Consider the following 13,218-nt stretch of genomic DNA (forward strand, 5'->3'; position numbering starts at 1 on the left):
GTATTAAGTGAACAAATGTTGGAACTTTGAGCATTTTCTGGAAATAGTGATGACGTAAGAGTAATGCTTTATAACAGCATTCCCTGTTGCACCATCTTCTCGAAGTTGAATATATTGTTTGACTTTGTCTAGTTCTACTGTGGGTTTAGCTTGTTTTGTGTTATATCAACATTAAGAGAAATAAAAGGCAGTGGCAGCCTCCTTTATTGCTTTCTAGGTTATTGCTTGCTTTCAAAGGGGCATCCTAAATTCAGCTTTCCCTTTACATAGTGACCACCGCTGTTATTTTGACTCACAATTCCTAGAACAATCTGAATCTTGTGAGGACGTATAAACATTTGTGATGAGTATAAAAATATGCTCAATTGAGGTAACTAATCTATCAAAATAGATTTATATAGAGCTCTTATAATTCCTCTCCATGTCAGGTTATATTCAGATGGAAAAATCACTTTAATTGCAGTGGTGAAGGGCCGACTGGAGCTTTGCCAACTTGACAGAAGACATTTTGAAGTTTATAGACTTAAAAAGAAAAAACAAAAAAAAAGGGAAAATTTGACAGTTCCTGAATTTGTTAGAAGGCAGAAAAACGTCAGGGTTCAGTTTATACTTTTAGAAAGAGGAAAGCAAATACAAATAAAATGGGAGGATGTGCCAGTCAGAGCTCAGAGCTGACGATCACATTTGTGATCTTTATCCTTTCTGTAGTTTCCGTGTTTAGCCTTTAATTGGGAAGGACTGGGGAAAAAGAAAGAAACCTAACCAACTCCCCAAATAAATCCTGAACTGTTAAATACGGAAACTTCTTTTCTTTGAAATTATTACTCAGTTGCAATCTATATCTTGCAAGTATTTTTTATTTAGGTAGAGAATCTATATTTCTAAAATCATATGCTCTGATAAAATCATTACCAAATAATGGTTGGTTCAATACTCCTCCAAGCTTTTAGTGCCTCCCGACCTGGGCGTGTTTTCTGTTTTGCACTTACAGTCAATGAGAAGCTTCTTGCAGCATCTTTTTTCCAATGTCACTTCAGAATATCAATGACATGGAATTGATGTTGAAATGGGAACCTTTGGGTGTCTTAGTTTGCCTACCAGCTAGAGGGATAATGACCTTTTGCCAGTCTAGACTCCAGGGGCTAGTTAGGAGACTTGATTAGCTAATGCTTGTCAGGAGCCTTGAAGCAAAAATGTTTTCCCTGTGTGCTACTTTGTCCTACAGTAAAGCTTGCAAGAATGACCTCATTCATATTCATTAGTTTTGGGTTTCTAAAGGTTATCCTCTCTTATCTTTTGCCTGGCTGAGGCCTGAGATGCAAATGGCACATTGTTGACACATGGAAAATAGTTGAACCATCTGAAAGGTTGAGAATGGGAGGAGGGGCATTGCATTCACACATGCTTGTAGATGCTTTTGTGACTATCATTTGTGTGCTGGCTCTTAGATTCCAGGTTAAGGGAGGTGGGGCTGTAACTTTTGGTGGAGAAGGAACTGCTATGAATCAAAGTCAAGGGATTGAGTTAAAGCTTTATTCTCATCTAACCAATTATGATGGCAGATTTCGTATCTTTTAAAAGTAGAAGATACTTGTTTAAGAAAGGGAAAAAGTAGAAATCCTGGATTGGTGGGTACAAGAAAATAAAGAAATTTGGAAAATTTTTAATCCTTTATTTAGCCTTGCTCATCATTTTCTTTCTTCCTTTCCTTTCCTTTCCATTCTCCTTCCTTCCTCCCTCCTCCCCGCTCTCCCTTCCTTTCTTCCTTTTGTAAAAAATATTCTCACACAGACCCCTATTGCCAGCCTGCATGAAGCAAATTGCAAATACTCAGTTTAACTTTTAAAATATTGTCTTTAAAATAGCCAGACTTTTGTCTCAGGTGAATATATTGGGTCATATTAAACCTCCATGAATTGGTATCTCTCTCGTCTTAAGCGTATGTTCCTGTGGCTTTTCTAGCAGTCATTGATTGGCTTTAATTAAGTAAATTCCAGAAAGGAGAGCTGGGAGCCATGGAGATACTTCCTATAACCAGCAGGTGGCATTGTAGATACTACAGTGGTAAAGAAACGGATTTAGGAGGCAAAGATGAAAGGGGGAAAACTGGGATAATGAGATAACTTAAGCTTGTCTAAAGATCTTTGGGAGGTTAACAGGGCATCTCAGAAAGCTATAAACCAGTTTCTGAATGTGGAAGGTTGCCATGGATCGGCCTTATAAGAATATTTTCTCTGATTTTTAAAGTCTTCTTTCCAGCTGTATCAATTGATATCTGTTTAAATTCTCTATATATGTTATTGCCCAGACTTGAAAAACAAACTTGAAGGGAAGATTCTTAGGGAATTTTAGAAATCAACATTTACTCATATTCTAAAACTGCAGAATGTATTGAATAAAATGGAACTCAAGCTTTATGTGTTTATAATATAAAACTACATTTCATGCTCATAGAGTATTAACTAGGGAAACAGGTTAATTTGAATTAGTTATATTAAAAAGGCAGTGAGGAGGACATTTTCCTGGCCTCCCATTAGCCTCTGCACTCTCAGTCATCTATGACTCACTTTTCTTTAAAAAAATTATTTGGAAAAGACTTCTGTAAATCAGTTTTTAGAAGATATTTTGCTGTGTGTGGGTAAATTTTTGCTTCTCTGGAAGTTTATATAATGCTGCATTTAGGCAATCAAGTTGAGTAAAGAGATAGCAACAATTATTTACCTCCAGATGAAGCCTTCCTGAAATAGCAGGGATTCTCCAAACTTCCGGGGCTCTCTTGTGAGGGTAGGGGCTTGTCTCTCTTTTCCTGAATCAGAGGGGAACTCCTTCTGTAGCTTAGACCAGAGGCAGATGGAGGGCCTGGGAGGAAAAGTAACTTCTCTCAATGAACATTTCCTAAGCTGAGGCCTCTTGGGAACACCAGCCTTTCTACCAGAAATGTAGACTTCTCTCCCTGATAAGTTTCTGCTCTCTGGGGTTCAGGTTAGGGATATTTGGAATACTTTTTCTCTCTGACCCCAGGGCTAGAACACATGGGTATCCCAATGGTGGTAGAGCCCATCTTCTAAGGGGAGAGCTGAGGGGGTTGTGAACATGAAATCAGTATTGGGCCAGAAATCAGTATTGGGCGGATCATCACATCCTATGTGAGGACAAGGAACCAGGGGTGGAGGTGGCAAGAAGAAGAGTGAAGCTAGATTTAGGACAGGGTGGCAGAAATCAGTACCCAGGAGTGGCAGGATGGGATCTTAGGGGCCAGTTTTAGTGGCTTTGACCTCTCGTCCAAGTCCAGGACCTTACATGTCCAGTCTCCCCAGTCCAGCGGGAGCTGAGGCAGGCAGCTGGCTGAGTTGCTGAGGGAGGATGTCATGAGTGGTCTCTCCACATGACTGGAAAGTCTGACCAACGGAGGGGACCTGGGAATGGAAACCAGTTTACTGTATAGTCAGAAACAGGGATATTTCTGATTCACCAGGGCAGGCTCCTCTCTTATTTCTTGGAACAGATTGCTCTCTTCTGAGCCTGGAGCCTGGGCAGTGCTTGAGCGGCAACGAGGAGCATAAGTTTCCTGTCACTTCCTCTTTGGCAGGTTGTGTCTGCAGACACTGGCTCCCATACCCCATAATTACTTTTTCACATTTTTTAATATAGTAACACATGGTTGGGCTTGTGGTAGGGGAACCGAGTGATGCCTCCAGGCCATGAACACTATAAATAACTTCAGGGATCCGTTTTATATGGTTAGGGAAGGAAGCAGCTTCTTTCTTAAGAAATAGCTCCAAGCAAAGAAGCAGGGCTTAGGAACAAATAACTTTTATTTTCAGGAGCCCCTTTGCCTTTTTCTCTATAGATTAGAAATCTTATTGGTATTAATTTTTTTTTCTCACCATCTGTTATACCACTTTTTATCTTAGAGTGGTTATTGCAGCCATCTTGTCATGTAGAGAAAAGTACACATGTTTTGTTTATGAATGTGAAACGTAAAGCTATCAAGTCCATTATCCAGGGTTAGCTTCTGACTGTGAACTCCTTAACAGGCAGCCATCTGCTAGTGTATGTGTTGACTGAAGACCCATATTGTCGGACGGGACTACAGTAAGCAATCTAAAATCGTTCCTTATGACTCTGACAAAATTTTTAAACCATCTAAGACAGCCCAAACTTAGAGCTTCCTGGGGATAGAAATTTAGGACATTTGTTGTAGAGTCTAGTATTTACCATTCTACGTTGCCAAGAATTCTTCCTTTCGTCTAAACTTCCAATGTATTTAAAATTTTTTGCTTCTTATTTATTGACTGGGAGGTTGACAACAGCTGATTAAGATTACCTTTCAATAATTGCCTTTTATATATTTCAATGGCCTGGTCTCTAAAATTGCACATAACTTAATAATTAACACTTAAATAAAATAAACACTATTTTCTATTAAGTAGAAATCTAATAGAAAAATTTCTATATATAGCAGAAATATTGTAAAAACACTTTGTAGGTTTCACTATAGTCTATCTGCTTTAGCTTAACTCATACTTGTACAAATCTAATTCTCACAATTCTCTTCTGAAGCAGAGCAGGTAGTTTGGATTTTCTTTGCATTGTGTATGATGTCTTTATATAATCTGTTTACATTACAGAAAGGCAAAGACACTAGCTCAATAAAGGAGATATAAAAGTGACCACCACTGTCCTGGGCATTAAAATGCTTTGTTTCACTCTTAGCAACATTAAGTCGCTGAAATAAAACTATGTCTGTAGGTAAATGAGGCCCATTTTACCTCTTGGAGCCTTTGTAAGTATTGCATAGTCAATTTGGGACCAGGGACTCAAATTGTGGTGAGAGTCAAGTCTGTGGGACTGGGCAAGGGGCAGTGGGACCATTCCCAGGGGAAAAGTAGGAGGAAAACCAAACTTTGTAATGCTTCGTTGTTCTGGGTCAGTATTTGCTAAACTCACAGGGCACCTGGCACTGTGTTCCAGGTTTCCAATCTGACAGGCAAAGATGGAAATTTCTCTCTGTTGCAAAAGGAAACTTCATTTTACTTCTCTCCTGGAAATGTGTCTTGTAGACAGGAGAGGGCTTAACCTGCAGGGCCCCTAGCTCACGTGTACAACCAGTGCTGCGGTGTTTGTGTGCGTGATGAGTCCCAAAGTGACTGTGGTTGGATTGTCATCCTCAATAAATGATGCCATTTGATAATTTTATTTTAGAGACTTCTCTAGTGCTGAGACTCTGATAAGAGCATATGTTTTGATGTGGTGCGCTGACAGCCACAATATCTGTCAAAAGGAACTATGATGGATTAAATAGCAGAGTGCTTTTCTCTGATGATGTAGCAGCACGTATAAGGAAAAAGTGCCTGTATTGTTTCTTGGGCCCTGTCCCCTGAACCCCTGCACAAGGCCCTATTGGATCAACAGAACTGCAAGTTCTTGTTAATCGTACATGCCCAAAAGATCCTAACACAAACAATACCTATTATAAAGTCTGCCCTTTACAAACATATTTCCAGAAAATGCTTGTACCTGTTCTCTGCCATGCTACATTTTTTGAGATGATTACATGCTTATGCTAGGGAATGGCATTTCGCCAAAAAAAGAGTCGGCTTGCTGGAGTTTCAATAGTGCTCATTATGAAGGAGAAGAAGTTTCTATTCCTACCCCTGGAAGGAAAAAGCCACTCACAGATAAAGTGTATGATATGATTACCGTTGCTTTAGATAACCACAAGTATTACTTCCGACATGATAAGGGATTGTTTTCTGTCTCGATCATACAGAGCTTGGCTCAGCCCTTTTAAAAAGTAGAGGCATTTTTGAAGGCCACTTGATCAGTTTGGAAGCTGTGGGAGTGTGAGGTTGCCATGCAGATAAAAATCAACCCTGGTTTCGGCTACCACAGCAATTGCAGTGAGGGGCGGCGGGCAGGGGGGCTTAGGAGGTTTGGAAACGGGAGCAGAAGGCCCTAGTGCCTCTGGCAAAGTGATTTAGAGGCCTTGTGAGCAAACATCACGCAGATCAGGTTCTGTTAGATGGTTCCTTTCATTGTGCTAACATCATTCAGATTAAGTTCATCGCTGGAATGGTCAGCTTCTCAGAAAGGTTTATCAATGAGGCAAATTTACTTTTAAATAGTCAAGCAGGAGTGTTAGCTCTCAGTGCTTGATTTGGTGGAGGGGATATGAACATGGAAGTTATAGGACTGATGAGAATTTAATGCATTAAGTTGCAGCAAGGGAGTTACGGGTATGTTCCTGACAGCTGGGGTGCTATGCAAGCACAAGTATTGTTTCCCTCTTTCAGTAGCCTTTGGTGGGAAAACCAGACTAGAGGATAAAACTCTAAGTTGAAGAACATTGTAATTATCAAAAGGTAAGAAATGGTAGTTACTCCTTCCTGATACTTTGACAAGTAGCTAATGGATGGATTGTTGACTACAACTTAGTATTCAGAGGGGGAAGATCAGAGTAAAATCTGAGGGTTTAAGTTAAGTCCAAAGGCTGGGATGGTGTTTGTACGTATACACGTAAGCATGTATGTATGTGTGCATGTAGTCAAACAGAAAGGCTCCAATTTGAATATTTAGTCATTTCCAAGAAGCATCCAGAGATCAAAAGAGGCCAGATGTATAGAAGAGGCTCCTTAAAATGGAATGGGATGGGTACTTTGATGCATTTTGTAAGTATAAGAAAAGTTTAAGCATAAGTATGCCTACACAGTATACTTATACAGTGTAAGTATAAGAAAAGAGAACAAGGGATTTTAAATTTCTCCAGCTTTTCCACTTTTGTTCCCTATGGTTGCTGATACTACACCCTGCGGAATTGCATTTTTATGATCTCCTGGTATTACCATTGGTAGACAAGGGTGGAGAAGCAGGGGAATTTTGCCTATATGAACACTTGTTCTGGCTCATCTTTAATACTCAGAATGGCACTCAAGATACTAGTTCTCCAAGAGGAGAAACCTCTGTTTTGGGGAAAGCTATGCATCCCTATAACCTGGTATCTTCAATTTTCTGTCCTTTATGGGAGATACAATTAAGTTTGGGAACTTTTCTCTTTGATAAGTAGGGATGTGATTATTTCACTTTTGGCAAAGTGCTTGGGGATTATCCAGGTGGAACTGCTATTTAAGGGCCAGGTATTAGGGTTTAGCCTTTTAAAAATGAAAATATCCGCAAATGAGCTTTAGTTGTGTTTCTCTTACAGTCCTTGGTATAGGAATTGCCAGTGGTGGAAATACGGGTTCAGAGGTTTCTGGGTATGGGCCAGAAACCATGGGTAGCAGAGTCTCCAGTCAAGGGCTTGGCCAACAAAGCTGCTATATACCTTTTTTCATTGTTAGCCCTCTCTTTGGTGCCTAGACTGAAGCCTGTATTCCTAGGTTTGTATTGGAATTAGGGCTCCCCCAGCATCCTACCTGCCTGTCACATGCCGAGTTTCCTGAGGGTTTTTGTATTGGGAGACCCTCTGACCTTAGGGAATCAGGAATTTGAGAAGACCCTTGGTTGTGTGGCTACCTACATGCCATTATGAACTGTGTATAACCCCCATGGAGTTAGTCTTAACTAGTCAGCTCTCAAGTTCTTTGTAAATTATATTTCATCTGTCTATTTTTAAAAAGGGATCTTGCTGGACATCATTCTTGTCACTTTCCATTCTATCTTTAAACTTCAGCTCCTGGAGTTTTCCCAGCTAGAGACAGGGACTCCCTCCCTTTCTTGGGAGGGGTTCAAGAGCTCACCCTACTCCAGGGTTAAGGCAGATTTGCTGTTGTTGCCGTTGCTGCTTTCTTTTCAAAGTACCGCAGGTCACATGATGACTTCCAGGCCCAGATGGGGAGATGATGTGGATAAAAGTATTTAGCAAGAGATCAAAAACTGGGCTGCACTTCTAAATGGCTTCCCTTTTAGAAAAAGCACATTAGCCTCTCACCCAGATGCGGTTGTGGGTAACTGTCAATACGGCACACAGGTGGCACAGTTATCTGGCCATTTACTGCCTGATGCCTTGGCGACTGCTGCCAGCCCTTCAGAAATAGGAAATGACTAATGATGTGGTGGAAATTATGAACCAGGATTAATAAAACTTGAAAAGAAACAGCCTTCAGTTTTTGATCCCCCTTAGAGGAAGTTAAGTCTGAGCCCTAGATTCTTTTCCCTGAGGTGTTCTTCTGATTTCTTCTGATTACTTGGCTGTAGTGGGAGTCTAGGCTAGAGCTGGGAACAATGAGCCAGATGGTGCAGGAAGCAAAGCACTGCTCCCCATCACTGAAGGTCCAGACACATGCACGGCTCTGCACCCCATCTGTGAAGAGTTCAGTTAAAGCAGCCGCAGAATCAAGCACAGAATAAAGATTTAATTTTTAAGCATTGAAATTTTGTGCCTGCTCACGAAGAACATTCTGGAAGAAACTTCGTTCACTACCTGAGTGATTTCTATACTTTGTCATTAAAGATAGTTGTGGGAGTCTGACAAGGTTTCAGGGATTTGACATTTTTCTTTTTAGTTTGGGAATCAGAATGCCTTTTCCTTATGACCCATGGTCAGGCGTTGTCAGCAATACTCTAGGCCTGTGTTCTATCCCTCTTCCTTCTTCCCCTCACATTCTCAGGCTCCTCTGTTCCACGTGGGAAAATGCCAAGTAGGCAAAGGGAGAAGTGTACACTTTTTGTTTTATAGATGATGAAGTAGGTTAAGCTGGTGTGAGGTATAGTGAAAAGAAAACCAAACTCTGGATAAGGAGACCTCAGCTGTAAGCCCCTTTTGGTTGCATGACCTCTGGGAAGCCCCTTCAAGCTCTCTGAGCCCAAAGGTGTCACTTTTATGATGATGGGTCTTAACCAGGTATCTGCTAAGGTCTCCTGCCGCTCTCATTAAAACACATCTGTGTGTGCTGTTCTGCTCTGAACCAGTCTGAGTTCCCTTGTCTGAAAATACTGCAGTTTTCCCAAGAGCCTACCCTCTCAGCACCCCATGAGGAGCATCATGGGCAGGGCTGAGGGTAGGGCTCAAACACGACCATTTGCTGCAACAGAGTGTTAACACTTGGGTGATTCCTGTAATAGAAAGTTAATATTGCTGCAGGTCAGCTGGTTAATAAGAAAACCCCCAGAGGGGGCTTCCCTGGTGGCGCAGTGGTTGAGAGTCCGCCTGCCGATGCAGGGGACACGGGTTCGTGCCCCGGCCTGGGAGGATCCCACATGCTGCAGAGCGGCTGGGTCCGTGAGCCATGGCCGCCGAGCCTGCGCGTCCGGAGCCTGTGCTCCACAACGGGAGAGGCCACAACAGTGAGAGGCCCGTGTACCACAAAAAAAAAAAAAGAAAAAGTAAACCCCCAGAAAATATTTCTAAGACCTCTAAAGTCAAAATATCTCTAGAATTTGCTCATTAAGGCCAACTGGGCCACAAAAAAATCAAGCTAAACTGGCCACCAAAAGTTTTTGGTGAATCAAAGCATCCTTAAATCTCAAGCTATGTCAGGGTTGCCAGGATGTCTCTTGTGGCTTGGCAGGATATTGGGCAAATGTGGTGAACCTGAGTGCATGTGGATGAGAAAGTATGTGTGTGTGTGCGTGCGTGTTTGTGTGCCTGACAAATAAGAGAGAGACTTAGTAAAGAAGGTGCTGGTTTATAGCAAATTCGTGTGAGAACTGGGAACTAAGGAATGAAGCTAAAAAGAGAAAAATAGCCTATGATCTTGCTTTATCCACCCAGCATCTCCTTCTGACCTGCTTAAGGTTTTATGAACTCCTTAATGCTAATAACAATAACTAACATTTCTTGAGTACTTACTGTGTGCCAGGCAATCTTATAATGAGGTACTTAATTTCTTTGTGTCTCAGTTTCCCCATCTGTAAAATGGGAATAACAATAGAACCTACCTCCTCTGGTTGTTGTAAGGATCAAATGGGTTAATATGGGTAAGAGGCTTACAGCTGTTAACAAAGACTAATGAGTTATAATAGGGAAAGTGTCAAAACAGAGCCTGGTGCATAGTATGTGCTCAGTAAGTGGTAACTTGTTATCTCCATTTATGTACAGGGAAGTGGAAGCTTAGAGGGGTTAAGTAACTTCCCTGAAGTCCACAGCTGGAGGGAGTTGAACTCAGCGGCCTGACTCTGGAGGTTGACCCTCCATGTTCCTATTCTGGCCTTCATCAGCAATACTGGCCCTTGTTGCTAAACTTTGTCAAGTTAATGCTAGCTGGATCTTTGAGGGCCTTTGGAAAACAAGTTCCTTTAGAACCTGGTCCTCTAGGAGGATGAATTAAAAATACTTTCTCACACTCTATTGCTATCTCAAGGCCTTTTCTCTGGTGCCACCCTAGACTGCACTGGACCTGTGGCAGTTGTCCATCTCCAGGTCCTTGGGCCTGGTGTGAGAGAAGGGCTATATGTTTAAAATAAAACCTTAAGCTTCTTCTGGCTCTTGCTCCCAACTTCACATTCCTGTCAGTCAGCTTTGTGCAATAATGAAAACAAACGCTTTTAAGCAGATTTAATGGATATACAGTAGTTAAAATAAAGAGTATATTTTCCTCTTGCCTTATCTTAGTGATGCCATTACAAAATCAGAAGGTTAAAAAAAAAGTGGAACAAGAGGTGAGTACCCAGATGTCAGTGAAAATACATTTCTTTGAACACATGCTTTATTTTGTTCTCTAATGGCTGAGTCTTTGCATTAGAAAGGCAAATGGATAGACCTGTAAGAGTTTTCTCAAATTGAAGACCTCCCTCCCTGGTTCCTGGGAAACTGCTGGCCATGAGGCTAGTGCTTCCTGCATTGATCAAGGCAATGAGAGATGGCAAAAGAGCAAGGGCAGATCTTTAAGCTTCCCTCATACTGTATGTCAGCTTACAAATGGTGGATGTTGCTGGGAGGGAAGATTGGGTCTCATGTAGCTGCTCAGAAGGGGAGTCCAGGCACCCTTCCCGGGCTGAGGGGGCACCGTGCCTAAGGTGGGGGGCCAAGTGGGAGTGAGGTGCCGAACAGCAGGGAAATTACACTGTGGTCAGTCTCTCCTTTTCTCCCTCTTCTCGTCTCTCCAGGAAGTCTTGAGAAATTTTACTCAGGGGAGATAGGATCAAGTGGGCTCTGAGGACAGCCTTGAAAGAGAAAGGATATACAGGATGGAAGAGAGAGCTCAGATGGCCAGTCGTTGCTAGACAGCCAGATCTTTGCCTTACGCTACGCTGGGTGTGTGCACACAAACCACAGGTCTTCTTCAAGACCTCCTGGCAGTGCTTGCTGCCTCTAGTTCTCTGATGCCTGCCAAGAATTCTGATTTCCTCAGTAGCCCCAAATCCAGCTCTGGGCACAACTGGCTCACTTGCTGAACCTTCTGCCCAGTTCTGTGCTGAGGCCGTGTGCTACTCTGGCTCTGCCGTTGGGTGCCTGTCCGTCCTGCACTTGGTTCTGGAATCCTGCTTCAGCATTTAGCTAAAAGGCCAGCCACCAGGTCTGTGGAGCTGGACCTGCAGTGGCCCTGGTCTGCTGCTTTGCAGAGGTTCGCTTTTTTCCTGTTTGCCATCCCGGAGACATCCATGGTTGTCTCCAGGCTGGCACTTGAAGGAGCCCAACAGGCCATTACAGTCACACAGGCAAACAAAGATCTTTCAAGAGAACAATCGTCGTTTGTTTCCCAGTTGGCATTTCTGGAGATTTAGCAGGATAATCTTGGATGTACGTCAGCAAGCATGAGCAGGAATCCTCTTAATCCTTAACAAGGCATACAAATGAATTGGGAACTCGTGAAAGTGTACAAAGACTTTCTCTTTCTCCTCCTGAGTTCCAGCTGTATGGGTGTTGGGGGAGGGGCACTTTTCCTTTGATGGAGTTACCTGCTGCAGAGAGGGGGGTTCCGCTTTAGGGATGTTCTGGCCAAATGTACATGCCCTTTTCCTGAAGAGAGCCTCTGTCCCAACCCCCTGTCACATGCACATCCCCTGAGGTCTTAGCTGGAAAGCATAGCTTAGACTCTTCCAGCTCTTCTTGTAAAGTCCTGACTGGAGTTAGCCTCAAAGAAGTGACTCCTGGATTCCTGATCCCGTTTGGTTTCACAGAGACAGAAAAATCCCCAAACCCAACAACAACAACAGCAACAACACCCCACAAAAACCTCTACAAGTAGAAGGACACCTTCAGCTTTTTCTTCCAAAAGGAAAGAGAATAGTAAGGGTGTTCAAGAGTGTCCTCTCCAGAGCTCCTCCCTTTTCCAGCACCACCAGCACCTTCCAGTTGAGTCAGACCTGTCTGTGGAGAGCCCAGTTGGTGGGGGGAGTGAGTATCTATTACCTCGTCCACCCCCAGAGTGAGACTCCACCGTGCCCGTGATGCCAACAGATCCTTCCTTGAGGAGGTTGGGCCAGAGAAGAACGGAGTATGTGGAGCCAGTATTTTTCTCTCAATAGTGCAAGAGTTGTTGGGAACCTTTCCTTTTATTTGTTATATGATACACTGTGCTTGTTGTGGTTATTGTTAGACTCAGTTTCCCTAATTTTATCCAAGTGGAAAATTTCTATCAAATTTGCATTCTCCAGGGGTTTTTTTCCTCCCCATATTTAGGCAAATTATTTTATCAAATAAAAGGAAAACTTTTGTTTAAGTGACACTTGCCTCTAAGCAGTTATCCTTTGATGACTTGCTTTTTTTCTTTTGTTTTCAAAGAATTAAATGGACATTAAATCTGAACATTTATGTGATTACCAAAACCTGGGATATAATCATTTTTTAATTCTTAGATTTGAAATCACCTTAGGTTTCATTATGCATTCTGTGGACCCCTAACCCATGCACTCCCTCAGGTGGCAAACCTGTGGTATTTTCTGTGGATGAGGTAAAGACCCTAGAGAGTCCTCGTTTTGTAATTCTTCCTCTGTGCTATTGTTGAGTGGAAAGTGAGAAACTCTGTAAACTGAACTTCCTTCTACATGTCCCTCTAACTCTTCTCAACTCCTAGTACAACTCCTACTACTCCTAACACTAGTTGAAAAAAGTTAATGAATTAACAACTTTTTTTCTAAAACTTCATTTAATCACCAGTTATAACTTTGAGACTTAGCAAACTTCTATTGTAATTGTTTCCAATTAGCTATAATAACTTATCTAATTTTTTACTGCATCTTCTAACATCTAACCAGAATCACATAAAATATTAGAATTGAAAGGCACTCTAACATCTAGTCCTAGGATGTCAAACGCGTTTCAACTTGTTAACTCCA

Source organism: Delphinus delphis, chromosome 2 (assembly GCF_949987515.2).
Source record: "Delphinus delphis chromosome 2, mDelDel1.2, whole genome shotgun sequence".
NCBI classification, from domain to species: Eukaryota; Metazoa; Chordata; class Mammalia; order Artiodactyla; family Delphinidae; genus Delphinus; species Delphinus delphis.